This window comes from Bombyx mori, chromosome 15, assembly GCF_030269925.1.
Source record: "Bombyx mori chromosome 15, ASM3026992v2".
Lineage (NCBI taxonomy): Eukaryota > Metazoa > Arthropoda > Insecta > Lepidoptera > Bombycidae > Bombyx > Bombyx mori.
Window position 1 is genome coordinate 8967428 of NC_085121.1, and position 21853 is coordinate 8989280.

Consider the following 21853-nt stretch of genomic DNA (forward strand, 5'->3'; position numbering starts at 1 on the left):
CATACAAGTTAAATTAATAAAAGTAAGTAAAGAAGTAAAATTAACATGTAAGTTGATATCTTTATAATTGATATCCTCTTTATGATTTTCTGTTGTACAAAAAAATTCAATTCATTTTGTGACGTTTATGGAGTCCGGTAACTAGGTAATGTAAATTCTACCTAGTAGAGCAATAAAAAAAGTTGCGATGGCTATCATACAGTACGGTATATTTTTGAAGAAGTAGTGTAGTGACGTAGAAGTTCGTCAGTATCTATAAAATTACATTTTGCAGGGATGCTAGTGATGTTTTAAACATATCGGGGACCTAAACAGGTTTTCACAGTCTTGCCCACTTCTGCCCCAAAAAACGGAATGGGTTGTAGTTTGGAACGCATGAGTTTGACGACGTGTGAATTAGTCGAATCTAGATATTTTTTTATGTGATTATAATGTCAAAACTAAATGTCGCGTTGAGCCGAGAGTATAAACGTAAGATAACTTTTCAGTAGCTGTCTGTTTTTTACGATATATTTAAATATAGTGAATACTACAACTTTTATTGAGACCTTGATTAGTTATTTACAGATTTTCGATATTTGAGCGTACAGGAGACTTCTGAGACTATGATGTGCACTACGATTTTATAGGAGACATATAGATAATTATTGTCATTTTACAAAAACCACAGTGACACAAATGAGAGATAACATGACGTAAGGACATTTCGAAAGAGCATTACAACTAGTTTTCCAGTTGAAACTCACGTTTTTGCGTTTAGATAACGCCAGTTCTTAAGCATCTTTGTAAAAACGTTAACGAATTCGTGTTTTGCGCGTTTGGCTTTAAACATTTTAACTACATAATGGTAATTAGTCACTAGTAGTTTTTCGCCCGCAGTAGCATGCTTTTTTTTTCCTACCTGTGCTGATAGCCTTAATAGGCAATTTCAGCTTCACCCTAACGTGTGTAGGTGAGCTCGCGGGGCTCAAGCCGGAGAGTTGCTAACACTGACCCTAGCAAGAGCAGTGCTTCGCAGAATTTACCACCGGATCGGAAACGCGACCCACTGAGAAGATCCGGCGAGAAACTCAGTGGGCTGTGTCTGTGGGTTAATCCGCTCGTCGAGCCCTTCGTCCCAAGCGACGAGTTCGACAGTGACCGGTTATCTGTGCGGGCTACACTTTACTCTATACAGCGTTTGTGGAGACCAGTACAGAAAGGTAGCCTATATTCTATTCCAGGGCTCGATATACATACCGAATTTCTTCAAAATTATTTTGTTCGTTTGGACGTGAAAATGAACTTAGTTAGTTGCATAAATAATAACTAGATGATGACCAGTTTTTTTTTGATAACGACATCTTGTTGTGTCTTTAAAGCGGTTAGTTGCCCTCAATTAAGAAAAATAGTATTATTATTCGCCAATAGATGTCGGGAAGAGTTGATTATTTAAAACACGAATAAAACAACATTTTCTGAAAATAAATCGTAGCTAGATCGGTTTATCGCCCCCCGTAATCCCCTTTATTCCCTATTGGAAAATTGAAACCAAATAAGGCAGTCGGCATCGATAATATTACCGCCGAAGTTTTGAAGGGCCTCGGAGAGAAGGGAGTTGCGAAACTTGTAGACTTATGCAACTCAATATGGCGAAGCTGTGAATGGCTGAAGGATTGGACTCACTCTGCGATACTGCCATTACACAAAAAAGGCACTACCAGGAGGTGTGACAACTATAGAACGATTGCCCTGATATCACACACTAGCAAAGTACTGCTGCATGTCATTAACTCAAGGCTTAGACACTTCCTAGACTGGCAAATTCCACAAGAACAAGCAGGATTTGTTAAGGGAAAGGGTACTCGCGAACAGATACTCAACGTAAGGCTTATCATAGAAAAGTGCTATGAGTATAACATCCCGGCCGTTCTATGCTTCGTCGACTACCAAAAAGCCTTTGACTGCGTTAGTTGGAAGCATTTATGGTACGTGCTTAAGGACATGGGCGTTCCCATGCATCTGATTCAGCTGATGAGAGCCCTGTACCTGTCGGGACGGGGATCGGTACGGATCGGCCCAGCACAATCAAGAGAGTTCCGATTTGAGAAAGGAGTGCGCCAGGGTTGCATCGTGTCGCCCATACTTTTTAACATCTATGGCGAATACATAATGCGCAAAACCCTAGAGGAGTGGGATGGTGGCGTCACAGTTGGGGGCGTAAAGATCTCGAACTTACGATACGCTGATGATACCACATTAGTGGCGTCATCAGAAGAGGAAATGGAGGAGCTGCTGCGACGTCTGGTTATAGTTAGCGAGGAAATGGGACTAAAGATCAACCAGTCCAAAACAAAGATCATGATCGTGGATAAATACGGCACCCTTAACGAAAATAATATTCTTGGGCAATACGACATCGTCAAGACTTTCGTGTACCTCGGCTCGATTATTTCCAATAGAGGTGGATCGGAAACCGAAATAAGGCGACGCATCGGAATGGCCAAATCCGCTATGAGCCAGCTAAACAAAATATGGAGAGATCGAAACATACTCAAGAAAACGAAAGTGCAAATTGTTGAGACGCTCGTTTTCTTAATCTTTTTGTATGGGGCTGAGACCTGGATCTTGAAAGAGTCTGACAGGCGACGCATAGACGCGTTTGAGATGTGGTGCTGGCGGCGCATGTTGCGCATCCCTTGGACGGCTTTCCGGACGAACGCTTCCATCCTCAACGAGCTAAAAGTTGACCAGAGGCTATCCACCAAATGTCTATATAGAGTGCTCCAATACTTTGGTCATATAGCAAGAAAACCCTCTGACAACCTGGAGAGACTCATAGTGACGGGTAAAGTGGATGGAAGACGATCCAGAGGTCGTAGCCGAAAAAGATGGAGTGACCAAGTGTCTGAGTGTCTGGACATGAGACTAAGCCACGCACTTCACTGTGCCACAGACCGACATAAGTGGCTACAAATTACAAAAAAAGGTCACAGGCGGGCGCATCACGATGCTCAGCAATGAGCGATCGACTGAAGGAGGAGGAATCCCCTTTATACTAAAGTTTATGAAAATCGTTGGAGTCGTTTCCGAGATTCAGATTATATAAGTATATTATTATATTAATATACAAGAATTGCTCGTTTAAAGGTATAAGATAATACTGTTTGCTAAGAAACTTCTAACATTGAATAGTGTTAAAATAAATTACAAACATATTAAAATTACGGTAACTAACATTCGATTTGAATTGAAAATTATTTTTTCCAAAATAATCTACCTGTGAAAACTACATGAAATCTCCTATAGTAATTTCTGAGATGTGCACGATCATTGTTGATACAACAAACTGAGAGATAGGAAATAATTCTATAATACGCTTAACTATTCTATTACTATGTTCTATTAATCTAGTTTTTTTTTAAATATTTTTATAACTTTCCTTTAAGCTACAGGCTATTCAAGATTTTACTGGCGCTTGAGCAGTAAAAGCAATTTTAAAAGGTATATGACTCGCGAAAAGCAAAGAAATTATTACATTTGATAAGTGAGTATTATTACACAGACATCTAAAACTGGAAGAGGGTGTTCTTTGTTTAAGAGCCGAAGCGTAGTTTAAGTATCAGATCCCAGTAAATAGCAACAGTGAAAGATAATAAGTTATCAATCTCGGTTAATACCTTATAAAATAGCTATAAAATATAAATATAAAAGTTTATTTAGAGAGTGTAGTACATATCTACCTATATATATTAATACGTGAAATAAAACTTTGTACCCCTTTTTACGAAAATTGCGCGGACGGAGTAGTATTTCACTGGTGGTAGGAACTCTTATGAGTCCGCACGGGTAGGTACCACCACCCCGCCTATTTCTGCCGTGAAGCAGTAATGCGTTTCGGCTTGAAGGGTGGGGCAGCCGTTGTAACTATACTGAGACCTTAGAACTTATATCTCAAGTTGGGTGGCGCATTTACGTTGTAGATGTCTATGGGCTCCAGTAACCACTTAACACCAGGTGGGCTGTGAGATCTTCCACCCATCTAAGCAAAAAAAAAAGTGAAATTTCCCACACTTATAGAGAATACAGAGAAGGTGTGCAGTATGTTATTTTGTTTTAAATTATGCATAAAAATGTATGAAATGGATGAAAAAATCATTAAATACAATACCATGTATTTAATACAACACACATTTAAACTCTTTTTTTATTGTCAAACTTTAGTTATTTCATAAAGTCTGTGGTCAAATTGAAAATAAATTAATATTGTTTGTCTTTAATATTATTTATCTACAGTGTAGTTTTGGCGAAATTTGTAATTAAATAATTATCAGCTTTTTCAGTCGTATATGGTCTTTGACAATAGAACCTTAATAATATTCAAACTTATAATTTCAATTAATTGTAGTCGAATTTCGACTACTGCGGGACCACGATTTTTAAATATATTCGATTGCCTCGTTGGTGAAGTGTTTAGGACTCAGCGAGGAATGTTTAGGAGTCAATATGTTTGTGAAATATAGTTAAACATAATAAATAATAAAATAAATAGAATAAGTTTTGGAGTCTGGGTGCATGCTCTTATATACTATGTTGAATGTGAAACGTTTATATATTACTTAAAATATATATAATTATTTATAAATTTATTTCAATGTAAATAAATATGTTTCAATTTTTATCTTCTGTACATTTATATTAATTATTTGGGACGTATGTTTGTCACTGCAACCCCTGGTGATAAAAAATGTGTGTTTGAGTGAGTCTTTGGATGGTTTAGTTCTACAGTTCAAACCTGTCCTTTTGAGGACAAGGTAATATCTGCCGAACCTTCTATTGTTAAATATATTAAAATATTATTAGGTACCTACATGATAATATACAGGTTTTTTAGATCACTTTTAGGGATTTATTGAGATGTCATGTCGTTAAGTCACCCTTTTTTAATCTATAGGTACCTACCGTTCAACTTCGGAGCGTCGTTTATTCGTCAAACTAAAACCGCTGAGTTCATCAAACTTTCCCATAATAGTTTTCCTATTCACGTTTGACAAACGTTAAGGTGCGCAGTAGCTTATTTGTTCTTTTGTCATTCCTGTGCTCATGACTTACATACATACATACTTTTGACATAGATGACATACTTTTATCATTGCTTTTACTGGTGGTAGGACCTCTTGTGAGTCCGCGCGGATAGGTACCACCGCCCTGCCTATTTCTGCCGTGAAGCAGTATTGCGTTTCGGTTTGAAGGGTGGAGCAGCCGTTGTAACTATGCTGAGATCTTAGAACTTATATCTCAAGGTGGGTGGCGCATTTACGTTGTAGATGTCCATTGGCTCTAGTAACCACTTATAACACCAGGTGGGCTGTGAGCTCGTCCACCCACCTAAGCAATAAAAAAAATAAAAAAACATGAGCGACAGTGACCACGTTGTGTTTTCTAGATTAAACGTAAGAAGAAGGCATTCTCATACATATCTCAAATGCGGTCTTCCGGTTTAAATTAATCCTTGCGACAAATGCATACAGTAAGTACACAGAACATGTCTGATTGTAGCCTGCTGTGGCATATCAATTTGTGTATAATTAAACAAACATCGAGATATAAGATCTCACTGATTGATTATTACATTCATGTGTTCATTGAATGTATCTTTGAAGGCTGTCTCCCTGGATCAGTTCTGTATGCGAATCATTAACTGTTATTGTGACCAGCGATGTAATTATGATTTTTGTTGTTTGAACTATCGAATGATGCCTTTTACAATACAAAAGTAAACGATAGAATACAATTAAGCTTTTCAAAAATTGATAAAGTTAATATATCTTTTTTTATTGATTAGATTAATTATTTAATTTTAACATTTTAATTGTATGGAGCACGTATGTTGAGCCATGCTGGTGGTGTATAATGTGTAATAACGAGTTTTTGGAACGAATTCCCTTATGGGACGATGCGTACCCTAAGCGGGAAAAAACGTCCGTAACGTAAGATTTTTTTTAGTAATGCACACAGTGTACAACTTATCTTCGTAATAATGTACAAAAAATAACATATTTTTTATATCATTCATTGACCACGATCTCAAAGCGTTCGTTTCCACAATACATTAACTCTTATGCAAACAACCGTGAATGAAGTGTACCACAATAAGTTCGCACGTTACCGAATGACCGTGGATTGTTGCGAAACCTCCAGTTTTATTTTCTTTATACCTCGAATAGAACTTAAAATTAATATTTTTATAATAATGAACTTCGTCCCTATCCGGTGTCCCACGACACCACACTTTTTTATTTTATTGCCCTTGTAGGCAGACGAGCATACGGCCCATCTGATGGTGAGTGGTTACCGTCGCCCATGGACTTCAGCAATGGCAGGGACAGAGCCAAGCCGCTGCCTACAGCAATGTATACCCTGGTTCGATTGATTGATGCCTTGACGAACGACTCCGGTAAGAACAACATCGTGTAATTAAATCAAGACCGCAAAAGTGAATGATTGCTCTTCGTAACGCTTTGTTTTTTTGCATGTGCCTGTATTGTCGTGTCCTTTTTTGTCATGAGATAGTCATATCTTCCGGCTTATAGCGCTTTACACCGGCTGTAATGACATTTTATATATAAAATGCTCGTGTCAAAATGCTAGTTACCATACTCCTTTGAAAAGGTTTGACCGATTTTTATGAAATTTTATGTGCATGTTCAGTAGGTCTGAGAATCGGCTACTATCTATTTTTCATACCCCTAAGTGATAAGGGTTGTCCACCTCTAACATTGATTTTTTTTATATTTTAGACATTTTTTTTTTTGTTATTATGCGGCATTATGTGGTCGAATGAGGTTTTGTTATTTTTATATTCCCTCATCGTTCACAGCGCTCCATGCCTCTTTCACTCATTTACCACATCCTTGTACACTTACAATAAGTTAGTTTTTTTCTACACTAGAAATTCCCTAGAAATCTTATATATGGCAAAACAACGTTTGCCAGGTCAGCTAGCTCTTTTATAAACGTTGTAACATTTCATGTGAGCGGGTTTTTTCTTTGAAAAATACATTATTGTTGGTATATGCAATTCTGGATTAAAAAAAATGCAATCGCTGGTAAGAATGTAGAAGATTAAGATTAATTAAGAATCGTGAAGATATGTAAAATTAAAATTACCTACTGTGCGTGATGGAAATAAATCGTAACGGAACTCACCACTTTTTCTTCAATGTCGTTGTTGCTCCCATATTTTAAGGCACCGTTTTCCATGACCACAACGAATCGTTGGGTTATTTCTTACAAGTAATTGTTATGACTAACTTATCATTTTAATTGATCACTGTTCCTCCTGGACATTGTTTTAATTTTTATTTAGCACTCATTATGATTAACTCTGATGTTTTTTTTTTAAATTCCGCGTATCCTTTGACACAGTTTTATTTAATCGGCATTGTTCCTTATTTTGTTCATGTATTTTTCAATATTTTGATTATAGTTTCACATATGTTAGACGCGAATCGGCAGACAGATCGCTGGAACCGGGAGATGTCAGCGAACTCAGCTTCAAGTTTCTCGAGTTGTTAAACTTTTCTTCCGTTACATACGAGCGACCTTCCAAAGCGAAAAGTTTCCTAGTTCCTCCTGCTCGTTTGAAACTTTATAAAACAAACAGACAACAATTGTATATTCGGTTACATAATTGATCGAAAATTTATAGTACCGGTTGCTACGTTACTTTTATGGACACAATAACTCTTTGTTCCTGAAACACTTTATTTTTTTATTTATTTATTAAATCTGACCGCGATTTTAGATTTCGTTACGGCAATTTACATAGGCCAAAACGACACTAAATAGAGTTTTTCACTTTTAACTACGTCTTTGATAAGTTTTTTTCTGTTTCTGTTGTTGTTTTCTTCTCTGGTTAAAATAAACAATCATAACCTACAAATACATACGAATAATAGTTAAAGGCACAAATACACATGATAAATATTTAGTATGGTCGCGGAGGATGTAAAGCGAACATCGTGTATGGTTTGTCTGGGTCGTGATGCAGCCAGGCGCACGTTCTGTTGGGCGGGCGGCCGCGTCATACTGCGGCGGCACGGGCCTCAGTTCTCCGCGTCCGCATACCGGCACTCTGTCACCACTCGCCACACCGCCACCCACCATCGCTGGCCGAACATCATCGCGTAACACACACCATCATTTACTATTGACGGACGACCTCGCCCCAGATTATAATTTTTCGTTTTTACATTGAAAATATTTATTGGGTCAATTGTATTATATACTTAGTCTGGCCATAAATACTGTTACAATTAAAAATAAAAATAAATCTGTTGCAAATAACATTTATTACTTTTACAGTGTGTTAGTTTAATACATATAACAATTTAAAGTATAAAAATCTTATTCGAAGTGGTCTCCATTGGCTGCAATACAGTCCTTTAAACGTTGAGGCCAGTTATCAATAGAAGCACGCACTCTTTCCATGGGAAAATTTTTCACTGCCAATCGTACGGCTTGTTTTAGGGACTCCAAATTATCATGGCGTTTAGAGCAAGCCGTACTCTCTAAAATTGACCATAAATCATAATCCAGCAGATTAAGATCGGGACTAGACGACGGCCAGTCTTCAGCTCTGATGAAGTCCGAAACGTTCGTTTCCAACCAAGACTGCGTAGACCGAGCTTTACGACTTGGCGCCGAGTCTTGCTGGAAGGACCATTCTTGATTATTGAACATGGTGTTGTTAAGGGGCTTCACTACCTTCTCAAGATGTTTTGATACCTTTTTCACAAAAGTATGGCTCAGTCACTCCTTCATAGCTAGTACCCCACCAAACCATCACTGAAGTGGGATAGTGCCAACGTTGCACTCTGTCGACTAATTAGGAAGCTTCCTTAGAGCTTTGAGCATAAATACGGTCATTTTGTTTGTTAAAATGTTGCTCAACTGTAAAAATTTTCTCATCCGTAAACAAAAATTTTCTATGACCTCCCTTTGCGTACCGCTTCAGTAGTTGTTTCGATTTTACCACCCTATTCTCTTTTAAATTAGCAGTTAAGAAATTACCAGTACGTCACCTATAGGCTGCAAGTCCTAAGCCATCTTTTAAAATACGCGACATGGTCCTTCTTCATCTCCTTCTCCCGAGATAAAATCTTTTGCTTTCGGACAGGATTTCTTCGAATTCTTTCCCTTACTGCTTTGACCACCTTTTTCGTACGAACACTACGTGGACGGCCAGATCTTTTTCTGTCACAAACAGAGGAGGTCTTATTGCACCTATTAATAGCCCGGTACACAAGTATTTTACTAATACCAAGCGTATGGAGAGTTTTAAAAATTGCATTTGGCTTCATACCTACTTTGTGTAATGCAATCACAGCGATTCGGTTCTCTTTATCACCCCACTCCATTTTAATATCGCAAAATATTGTACAATGTATTGGCGCCAAAATGAGAAAACTCAATGAGCAATCATATAAAAATGACAGATTCCAAATTCAAATGTAATATTTTTTTTATTTTTGATTGTAACAGTATTTATGGCCAGACTAAGTAATAACTAGCTGTACCCGACCGCTTCGCTGGGCATTTAAAATGAACATTATTATTTATTGTCATTATTATTAGGCAGTCCAAAACTCACATAAATATTAGCCTAGCCATTAACACATGTATTTTCTACATGGATACCAAGTTTCAAGTCAATCGGATGCATGGTTATAACATATATGGATGGAGTTATAACGGAACATCCGTAAAAACCACTGTAGATTTATTTATTAGTATAGATAGATATTAAAGTTTCTGAAGTTACGAAGTCCCGGATCGAGATTCATATATCAAATTTATATCATTTAAGACATGATATGTCTTAATCGGTTCTCGGCAGATTACTCGTCTCATTATATAAATATTAAATTTGAATGCGAATTTATTTAATTATTTCATTTACTTCAGGTTTTGCATCCATATTACATTCATTAACAATTACATTTCATATAGAATATCAAAATTAAATAAAAACAAAAACTACAATTTCGGAATAAAATAATAATAATAATTTAAGTAGTAATAAAACAAAAATAAAAATGAATGTCAAACTACCTTAACTTAAAGTCTGGTTTGGATCCCGAGTGCTCAACTTACACACGTGTTCAGTGTTGCATTTGAATGATAAGCCAAAACACTTTATTGTACAAAGTAGGAAAAATACTTTCAAAGTATAAAAACGCTTTGCTAAGAGTGATTCAAGTTGCAGCCTTTAAAAAAAATTACAAATCAATGAGCATACGACTTAAGCACGTGTGCAATCTTTATGTAGCCCTTTTTGTATGTAGAATATGACGAATAGCCCGTGGTCGTAAATTTCACCCGCGACATCACTTACGTAGAAGGTGAAAATATTTTTGAATAATGTAATGTTAAGGAGCTATTTAAAGTATCAATTTTACCGCATTCTTTTTATCTATTCACCAAATTTCTCGAGAATGCTTGAACCGATTCTGTTTTTTTTTTTTTTTTTTTCGGATGCGCTGTCTTCCCGAATGGTCCTGTAATCGTTAAGATCTAATGATGGGATCCTGGAGAAATACAGAAAACATCTATAATTTTCAAAACCCATCTTGAAGTGATTTGGATGTTTTTTATTCTTCTTATTCTGTGCCACTGCGCACCAGCCGACCAGCGCCTTGTACATCAATATTACGCGTTTAATCATTATTTTACTGCGATGTTCTTTTAAAACTGCGATATCTTCTCAACTCATTATATACTCATAGCGAGATACCTATTAAAATCAAGTGTGAAATTTCTTTAAAATTAAATACTTGTAATGAATAACGCATTTCTTTGGATAGGGATTAATATAATTTTCATAAAAATACTTTCACAAATAATGCTTTATTTTAGAACAAATTTGGTTAGCATAAAAACGTTATAGTGAGCCAACCTAAAAATATAGGGATATGCGGTCACGGATTTTTTTTTAGAACTTTTAAAGGGCAATAATTTTGTCATACATTATTTTACCGAAAACTTTAACCGTTTCCGCAGCGAACGCAGCCGAACGTCTCAAAAGGTAAAACACCCCGATTTTGAAACATTATATTTTCTTAGTGCTCCGCTTGTATTGGTCTTAGCGTGATGTTAAAATATAGCCTATAGTCTTCGTCAATAAATGAGCTATTTAAGACTTAAATAATTTTTCTAATCGGACCAGTAGTTCCTGAGATTAGCGCGTTCAACCAAACAAACAAACAAACAAAGTCTTCAGCTTTATAATATTAAGTATAGATTCGTTAAATTGGCATCAAATTGCATTCATACAATTGCAAACAATTTTGGTCCATTGATGAATTTGATGCAAACGGACCAAAATTGTTGATGATAACGTTGATGTTAACGGTAGATTGAGTATCGTGAGCTACCAGTATCGCTTTTAATTCGTCGTTGTTGCCATTAGTTTTTGGGTAACCTTGAGGTTCATTTTTAGGTCAAAATTTCTATGTCGAAAGGGTTCAAGCCAATACCGAGTCGTGCGTTTGTTTGTAATGTTTACTCAGTATAAGTCATTAATATTGTAGACACAAATAGTACAACCAAACAGATTTTAGAGAAAAAAAAATTGTTGAGTAAAAACGAAACACTTTTCCCTCGACCTAATAATATACTCGTATATAAATATAATCCAATATCGTTGCTCAAACCCAAAATGTATATAAATAATGTACATATTAAGTAGTTAAATTAATGTTATGTTAATAATATTTGGATCGTTTTGTCATTTCCATAGATTAGTAAAGTGTATAGACAAGATATGGAATTCGCTTCCCAAAGAAATCAGGATGATCAGCAATCGCTTTACTTTTAAACTCAAAGTGCGCGAACACATCCACAAGAAACTGGAAGAATCATCTCCAAACTAGTTTATTTCATTTTTCAATTATTATTATTATATTATATATATATGTCGTGGATAACGACTTTTAGTTGTCGTGGGTAACGACTTTTAGTAATATTAAGACGGTGGTTTTGATTATTATTTTAAATGATGAAATGTTGTTTTGATAAATATCACAAAACGAAGGGTAGACTCCGTAACGCCACAGTATAAAATGGCGGTACGTGGACAGAGTCGTGGCATTCCGTGTCAGACAGTAATTCCGTCCGTCTCAGTCAGTGAGTCTCTGTCAGTCAGTCAGTCGGTCAGTCGGTCTGTCGGTATGTGCAACGAAACTGTCGGTTTATCCTGTCATTGTGAAAGTTGTGTGTGTTGAGTTTCAATAATTATTATTGAAAAGTTTTATTGACTAAACTGAGTTCAATCGAATACGAGCGATGACGGAACCTACCGCTTAGCCATCCCTGAAGTGTGCTGACATCAGAAGTGAGATCAGGACTCTACTCTCACTGGCGTGACGTGTTTGAACATGTTCGAAGTACAGCAAAAAAAAACATGATGCAGATCAGAATACTAGTAGTGGTACGCCACAAGAGCGTGAATGCAGCATACGTAAGTCGTGTAATAACGTCTCTGTTGCCTCGATGGAAGATCTGAGCCACGAAGAAATCGTCACATCTTACGTTCTGGCTCATGTTGCCCAGTTTGACTGTCGACTTAATCACATGGCATTTACTAGCGGAAATACACACGTAACAAGCTATTGCAAGAAATTAAGGCAAGTGCAAATCTCAAGTGAAACTTCGATCGCAATAATGGATCTGTCATGACGAGTGGGTAGTTCCGACAAGAATTATTTTAAGCGGCTGACTTCTGCTAGAGTTACGTGGCACTAGTGCAGTAAACCAGGACATGAGACTGTGAATTGTCGCTGAAACTTTAGAATCTACTAGATTCAATACCAATAACACTACACGTTAGATGACTTCGGGCTCCAGCAAGCAAGCAAGCAAACAAGAAAGCAAGCAAGTTTCCGTGGGGAAGAAAAATTGACACATCTGAAGTCGTCGTGACCTGTAAGATAAGACGTCCGGTGCGTTCGTGTCTGGCGATGCAGCGGTGTTCGGGTCCCGCTGACGGATGCAGATTTTTCCGGTGAAGTGCGTGCTTGTGCGTGCTTGACAAGTGTTCGCGTTTGGCTTCCTCAGTGTGGGAGTAACATCGTGTAGGAGAGGTGGAACCCGTAAAATTCTAGTTTGCGTGGTGGCTGGTAAGATTTGTTGCGGTAAGAAGTTTGCATGGTGGTAAAATGTCTTGTGAGTCTGCACAGGTAGCCGGAGGTGAGACTTCCGGGGTCGCGGCCCACCCAGTCTGCGAGAACCGGGCAGGTCGCCTCGACGGTACGGAGGCCGGCCGACGGGTCCGCCAAACGACGAGACCACGCCTCCAGCACGGACTGCCGAGATTGGAGCCCCCGCGCTCCGGCTGCACTTGCGCTAGGGCGCGCCGCCTCGTAGGAGACTGTGAAGTATCCTTGAATAACTCTGACTGCGATCGCGCGCTGCCGGCGTCGCAGCGCGGCGACGTTCTCGTGGGTAAGGATGTGGCACCAGACTGGTGCTCCGTATAGTGCCATCGACCGCACGGGTACCATCACCCTGCCTATTTCTGCCGTGAAGCAGTGGTGTATTTCGGTTTGAAGGGTGGGGCAGCGGTTGTAACTATACTGAGACCTTAGAACTTATATCTCAAGGTGTGTGGTGCGTTTACGCTGTGGATGTCTATGGGTTCCAGTAACCACTTAACACAAGGTGGGCTGTGAGCTCGTCCACACATTAAAACGAAGAGCGTAATCAAACGAAATTAGATACGAAGTTTAAAGGGCCGTTTAAAGTAGTTGAAGTATTGGATGGTGACCGTTACACATTGAAAGCTTTAAATTCAAAACGTACTTACAAATACCCACATGATAGGCTAAGAAAAATGCCAGCATGACACATACCAGTCGAGGTTGATGTAAATGATGATGATGAAGAGCAAGCTTAAATTGTGGTGAAAACTCGAGTAAGGATAGTCTATCGGCCGTATTGTGTTCGACCGTACCAGTAGCTATTACGTAGTCGTAGCCCGGTAGAAATCGGTGTCTCTTGAGGCAACTCAAGTAGTCCGTGGGTGCGCGGTGCGCGTTTGGCTCTGGCGGAGGTCGGGGTCTGTAAAGACCATCGTGTGTAGTCAGCGGGTGATGCACACGGGCGATCCACGCTGTGGATGCGCATCATGAGGGCAATTGCGATTGCTGGTCGGCTGGAGAGCCGTGGCGTTAGATATTTTTACTCGGAAGTTTTCTTTGATCTGAGTTCCTGTAAGCTATGCCTGATTTGTACAGAGTAAATTTGAAGTTTGATGAACGACTGTGGTACGTGCTCTGGCTGCTGAATAGTGAATTTTGTATACCCTATTGTTTGATTTGGTTAAAATGGTATTAAAACAGTTTAAAGCTTTGATGACTTTAAATTTTCCGATAAGTCGTAAAGTGTAGTCAGGAGTGATCGAGCGGAACAAGTGTTCTCGTGGATGTTTTTGATTGTAGGTTAACCATCACACGAGGACATGTACAATCAGGAAGACCATGTCGCAATCAACACGTGATTGCTGCAGCCAATACGAGATATGGGACGCAAGCACAATCTGTCGGCGCTCGATGGGTCAACTATTCACCGGCCGAGCGGAGCGACGTGCCGGTAGCTGCGTAATATCGGTATTTTTGGTAAATAAGAACAATCTGGTGAGTCGTATTATTTTTATTTGGATTCTGGTGCCGAATGCTCTCTTGTCAAGAAATCTATTAGTAGTAGCTTCATAATTCAGCAATTTTATACGATGGTTCTCATAAAAGGTTTCTGTTGTTTTGACTCAAAACTGTACGGAACAAATCCTATGCGATGGTTTATTGCTTACGTATTGTATGTAATGTACTACCTGATAGTTGTTTTAATCGGTTCAGTAAGATTGAGCATTCAGCGAAATAGAACTCTTAAATCTAGTGTCCTTATTCGAAGCCCAGACTTGCGTTATTGATGACCAAGCTCGCGATGAGCTCATGGAATTGTTCTTGACAAGAAGTGCTAGAAGCCGTACATCTTTTGAAGTGAAAACTTCTTTAGAATCGTTGTGATTTCAAACCGGATGCAACGAAAAAAAAAAAAAACGACAGGTAAGAGACACAAATACAAAAATGTGTAGGATGAAGCCAGCAAAGAATGAGACAGAAATATACAACATACTATTTAATACAGCGCCATCTGTGAGATTTTTTTAATACTAACGTGTGTATGAAAGCTCTTGTAGTGAATTTAAATTTAGGATTATACGTGAAATTAAAATATCAATTCACAGAGGGCGCTACCTTACAATTATTTACTAATGACAAAATTTTACATATACTTAAGACGTTTAGGATAATTGTATTTTAATTTTGGAAGGTTTCACTTCTACCACGTGTGAATTGCACACATTTTGTTTTTTTTTAAATTGTTCTATCATAAGAATAACAGAGGCGAGCCCCTTCGAATTCTTAATAGTTCGCGTGCCATATTAAAGGTTTTTACTTAAAATGATACTGAAAGTAAGAGATTAACTTTGACGAGACCAGAACATTGGAAAGTTAGTAAAATTTGATGTTGAATTTTGTTGAAATGAAGATAGGCGGCTTTAACTGGTAATAGAACCTATGATTACATAAGGTTGCCTCTAAGTAGTGCTACTGACGAGACTGATCAGTGAGGTGAGAGTATCTCCATCGATTGGTACAGCGGAGACCTGGGTCTCAATGGAGACTATTGTTGTGTTGGTCTACTAATGACCTTGACTCTATATTGTGAAGTGATGTGTATTGGTTTTATCATTTGTTTTAATGATAATGTGGGTGGTAATGTCACTAGCTGCACCGGCAGCCAGGCCAGGAGCGTTCTATACGATTTTGTTGACACTAGTGATGTAGAAGATGTAGGATCAAATGACCACGATACAACTGACTGATTAAAGTAAGGATTTTGTTGTCCTATTTTGTGTGATTAGTAAAGAACAGTATTCAGTGTTATTTATGACTGGTAATTGAACACCTCGCTCGATTTAGGTGATATGTTCGTTTTATTGCCGGATGGAGGCATTGCGATGTGTTTTATGGTTGAAGTGGGTACTGGATGAAAGTTCCACTTGCGTGCCGGATGGAGGCATTAGTGTTTTGTGTTGAAGTTGGGTACCGGATGGAGGTCCCACTTATTTGCCGGATGGAGGCAATAAGTAGTCAAGAGCTACTCGATGGAGGTGGCACTTGAATTGGGTTATCGTCACTCGATATAGGTGGCATGAGTTACTCTCACTAGATGGAAGTAATTGTAACGATAGTTTGTGGTTGATACATAATACTGATGAAATACTGCTCAGATTGAGTTGTTTTGTAATAACTCTGGTTTCTAATGCTTATTGAGCATTAATGAAATTTTTCAGTTGTATAGTGTGTCACGAATAGTTGGGTAATTAAGTTATCTACTCACACAGGTTAACATAGTCTGTTAAAGATCTTGTTGAAAGTTAACGTTATGGTTTGTAATGAAACGAATCCCAATCCTCAATCGTGAATGTATCAGGAGTGGCCGAGACGAAACCTGTTAGATATTGCAGAAGGTTGTTTTCCTTGCAGGAGCGTCACACAGGGACGTGTGACATGTCAGAATGGCCGTGTCGTGGATAACGACTTTTAGTTGTCGTGGGTAACGACTTTTAGTAATATTAAGACGGTGGTTTTGATTATTATTTTAAATGATGAAATGTTGTTTTGATAAATATCACAAAACGAAGGGTAGACTCCGTAACGCCACAGTATAAAATGGCGGTACGTGGACAGAGTCGTGGCATTCCGTGTCAGACAGTAATTCCGTCCGTCTCAGTCAGTGAGTCTCTGTCAGTCAGTCAGTCGGTCAGTCGGTCTGTCGGTATGTGCAACGAAACTGTCGGTTTATCCTGTCATTGTGAAAGTTGTGTGTGTTGAGTTTCAATAATTATTATTGAAAAGTTTTATTGACTAAACTGAGTTCAATCGAATACGAGCGATGACGGAACCTACCGCTTAGCCATCCCTGAAGTGTACTGACATATATATATATATATATATTTACTTTTAGCCATTCTTAACTATAATACTAAATTGTGTATTTTCATGTGTATATTATTGTGTGTAATTATGTGTATGTATGTATTTTACTATTTTATACATAGGTATATTGAATTGTAGTATGTGTATTCTATAATACTGAGATATTATTTTAAGGAAGATTTTTGTTTTGAGTTTGTTCTTTTTTTTTTGTTTTGTTGTTGTTGTTTGTTATTCTTTTGTCAATGCACCTACCATGCATTATCTCTGCACCACCCTATGGTCGACTGGAAGAGAATGCCCATGGCATTAAGTCCGCCTGTGTACAAGTTTTGTTTTGTGCATAAAGTATAAATAAATAAAATAAATAAATAAAGATATATATATTTTACCTATCGAATAATTTACATTAATTGAACACTATTAGATTATCATGTAAAATGTATTTTTGTATAAACAGAGAGAGAAAGTGAATAAGTGTGTGCGTGTGTGCGCGCGTGTTGTGTGTGTTAGTGTTTGTGTCTTTGTGTGAGAGAGAGACACGGAAGGACGTGAGTGAGCTGTAGGGAGCGAGGGGGCAGAGAGTGAGAGGGAGAGGGAGGGGGAGAGAGGGGGAAAGAGAGAGAGATGCTTTCCCATTCGCGCTAAGGCCAAGTTGTCATAGTCATAGACTATGGGATCTTGATCTAGATCTTGATGGGATCTGAGAGTGGAGTGCACCATTAGAGTGCTCTGTAGAGCACCTCTACAACATAGCACCTGCACGCCAGACCACCCGATCTTAAAGGATGTAGAGGGAGCTCCAGGATCCAGCGCCTATAGGAGCGCTCTAATGAAATACGTATTCAACAAATGTTCACGATTGATTTCCACGGTGAAAGAATAACATCGTGTAATAAAAATCAAACCCGCTAAATTATAATTTTCTTAATTACTGGTGGTAGGACCTCTTGTGAGTCCGCACGGGTAGGTACTTGAGACCTTAGAACTTAAATCTCAAGGTCGGTGGTGCATTTACGTTGTAGGTGCTTATGAGCTCCAGTAACCAATTAACACCAGGTGGGCGGTGAGCTCGTCCACCCACCTAAGCAATAAAAAAAGATCGGGACTGAATGCGTGAGTTTTACGCATCCCATAGCCGTCCATAGTGCGAAAGGGAAGATTGACGATCTGACCAAACCCTTTGCCTGGAACACAATTTGGATGACGAAGGAGCTACACCGCCAAACACATGTGCAAAAAATGTGTCCCTGAAGACCTACCACCACCACCAACAGGGTTCCGTCTTCGTTGAAGATCGCCCACATCCGCCGTATTCCCAAGTAGAGTAGCCACTCGGACCCTTAGAGGCATAGGCCTATCGCGACAACATTAAGGTAAACATTAAGGTTATGGAGTGAATCTTAAACATCCAGCTACTTCAATACTTTGAGTATCGCCGGTTGATCAGATACCGGCAGTATGGTTTCCGTTAGTTCTTAAAATGCTTTAAAAGCATATTTTAATTTTCTCAATGTAAATTGACAAAATTAACTATTTTCGAAATATGTAAATATTTTGACCATGATAATTACAAAATGCTCGGAAAAATTGAATATAGATAAAAAACTCTGATGTCTCTATTTCGACGGGACTATAATTATATTACATTACATAAATACCATAGTACGGCTAATAAATATTTTGCTATAATAAAATTCAATTTCTCAATTATATTAACAAAACCTATACTTATAAATTCAAACAACATGCTGTAAAAGATATCGCATGGTAATGCTTATTCATCACTAATTCTATATGTGTCATTAAATTCTAGTGCTTATCAAATTAAGTTTTTTATCAGTGCAGAGTTAATAATAATTACATTTTTCAATGTTATAGTCCATTTACCACTATAGCTGAGCTCAAAATTCATTACAGAGTTATTAACGTCATCGTTAACAAAATATTAACATCTCTTTACAGATTTATTTATTTTCAAGTTAAGCTTCTTTATTTATTTTGTCCGTCCAAGTTTTTATAATTTCAGACCCGATCCAATTTTATTATTAGCTTATAAATTAAACCTATATTTATTGGGTTGGTTAAAATAAGGTCTCCCGATTAGACCGTCAAGAAAACTCCTATTAGAACATATTAATAAATTTGTACCTATTCATATTTTAACAAAGGGTCTACTTATCTGCAGTTGGTTATTTAATTATATATAATTATATTCATATATTCATATTAATTAATTCATAAGCCTAAATCTATTGTTAGAATGTTTTGAAAAACAATGTTTGTCTCAATTTGTAAAGTTTATATAAGTTAAGATAAGTTTCAAAAGTTTATATAACACCAGCAACCTTCAAATTGGAACGTATTACTGCTTCACCCTAGAAATAGACGGGGTTGTAACACTTCCGCACTGAGAAGCCGAAGAGGGATCCCACACCCCTTTGTGCTCCTCATCCTCACGGAGCGCCCTGATCAGATCACAAAATTCGGCCATGGGTTCCCATGAAGTCCGGTCTTCTACAATTCTACAATGGGACGAGATTTCGCCGCAGGTGCTCCCACGCGGGCATGTTTCAATCGCGTGCAAAGTGTCATCGTCCGGGTGCCCGCATTAATTGCAAGTCGGATGCGGCTCCATCCTGCAGATTCTCCGCAGGTACCTCTCGAAGCAGCCATGCCCCGAAAGGACTTGCGTGAGACGGGAGGAGAGAACGCCAGGTCTCCGATCTGACCGTTGCTCAAGCACGAGTAGTGCTCCGAGCGTACGCCGGCGGGTGGCCGAAGTTAAGTCCAGCCCCTCCAGCAACCGCTTCCTACACTTGCCGTACGCCAGACGACGCGCAGCACGCCTTCACCGATCGACAGCTGACGGGTTGGGTATATACCTCGACTCAAGGCTTGTGCCCTGTGCTGCTAATCGCAATCAACACAAAATCGGCCCCAAAATCCCAAGGGAGCCGGTGAAGGTGCAGGTGACCTCACGGAAGATCGTGCGATACCCCGTGATGACCGTGTGACACCTACCCCTGGAGCTCATCAGACTTTTTTCCAATAGGGGTATACCTATTTGACTGTTGTGCTTATTGTTGTTAGTGGGCTAGTAACTTGGATATACTAGTGTTTCACTCAATGACTAGGCAAAAATCAGGGCCACTTTATCTATCGTTCGTTTTTATAATAAATAATTTTATCTTTAATCCGATGTATGTATAACTTGCAACCTGATAGAAAGGACAGCGAAAAAGCAACTATGCGTCATTTCGTTATGACATTAAATTTATTTGGTTGTCGACTATGGAGTTAATCTCTTAACGTTTTTTTATTTGATAAAATAATGTACATGATCTGACGATCATCAAGTCGTTCGACACAGTAATTTTTACAATTCAATAAATATATATCTGCAAATTTAATGCTGTCAAGTATTATTAATTTTTTTTAAAACATCTAGTAATTTAAAAAAATATTGTTATTTGATTTGGGCCATCCACTTTAAGACATTAAGATAACAAATATGGAATTGAAAAACATTGATCGGCTATCCTGCCCTTTAAACGAAAAGGCGTGATTGATTTGCGCGTTTCATTTTATTATGATCTTTAACAAAAACTTCAACAATATTTGACGTTGTTTTATTTTTTAAAATAAAAGATTTTAATAGAGAAAATATTAAAATAAAATATATATTGCGGCTTAACTATAATAGTTAGACATATGCTGTCGCGACACTTTTTATAATTAATAATGTGTTCTACAAAGTCGTAGTACATTATTTTATTCTATCATCAATAGTTTTCGCAGGGCAAGTGATGTAAAGAATATTTTAGGTAATTTTTTTACACCTTGGGTTACACGTGGTGGTTACGTACGTGGTATTATTGGAGTTTTAGTAAGGATCCCTAATTATTATTTTTTTAATTATGTCACTCGGGAATAGTGTAGCTTCCAAACAGTGTAAGAATTTTTCAAATCGGTTCAGTAGTTTCGGAGCCTATTCAATACAAACAAACAAATCTTTCCTCTTTATAATATTAGTATAGATTATATTTTATTATATTATTCGCGAGTAACACAACCAGGTAAATGCGGCGAAACAAAATAATAAACCACAAATTGTTCAGTCGATTTTTTATTTACAGTACGTGAAGCCTGCAAATCTTCTTACATATTATGTATACTTTCGATTTCCCAAGGAAACTGGTGGTAGGACCTCTTGTGAGTCCGCACGGGTAGGTACCGCCACCCCGTCTATTTCTGCCGTGAAGCAGTAATGCGTTTCGGTTTGAAGGGTGGGGCAGCCGTGGTAACTATTCCTCAGACCTTAGAACTTATGTCTCAAAGTGGGTGGCGCATTTACGCTGTAGATGTCTATGAGCTCCAGTAACTACTTAACACCAGGTGGGTTATGAGCTCGTCCACCCATCTAAGCAATAACAAAAAAAATACATACGAGCATACTTTTATTTCTAGCAACTGTGTATAAAATAACCCCCAAGTTATGAACTCTGTAACTAGAGTAGGACAACGCGATTAGTCAGTCAGCTTTTACTGGTGGTATGACGTCTGGTGAGCTAGCATAGGTAGGTAGGTACCACCACCCTGCCTATTTCTGCCATGAAGCATTAATGCGGTAAGTGGTTACCGAAGCCCATAGACATCTACAACGTAAATGCTGCCAACCACCTTGAGACAAGAGTTCTAAGGTCTTAGTTTTTTTAACAACGTAGGCAGCGGCTTGGCTCTGCCACAGGCATTGCTGAAGTCCATGGGCGACGTTAACCACTCACCATCAGGTGGGCCGTATACTCGTC

At 38.3% G+C, this 21853-nt stretch overlaps 1 protein-coding gene across 1 annotated transcript in view; it reads left to right on the top strand.

Annotated features, from left to right (window-relative positions):
- LOC100736431 (ABC transporter) overlaps window positions 1-21853 on the top strand; it is a 64734-nt gene continuing 42881 nt past the window's right edge. Inside the window, exon 1 of the mRNA XM_062672563.1 lies at window positions 1-22. The gene's annotated coding sequence lies outside the window, so the exon portion shown is untranslated. The remainder of the gene's footprint in view (window positions 23-21853) is intronic.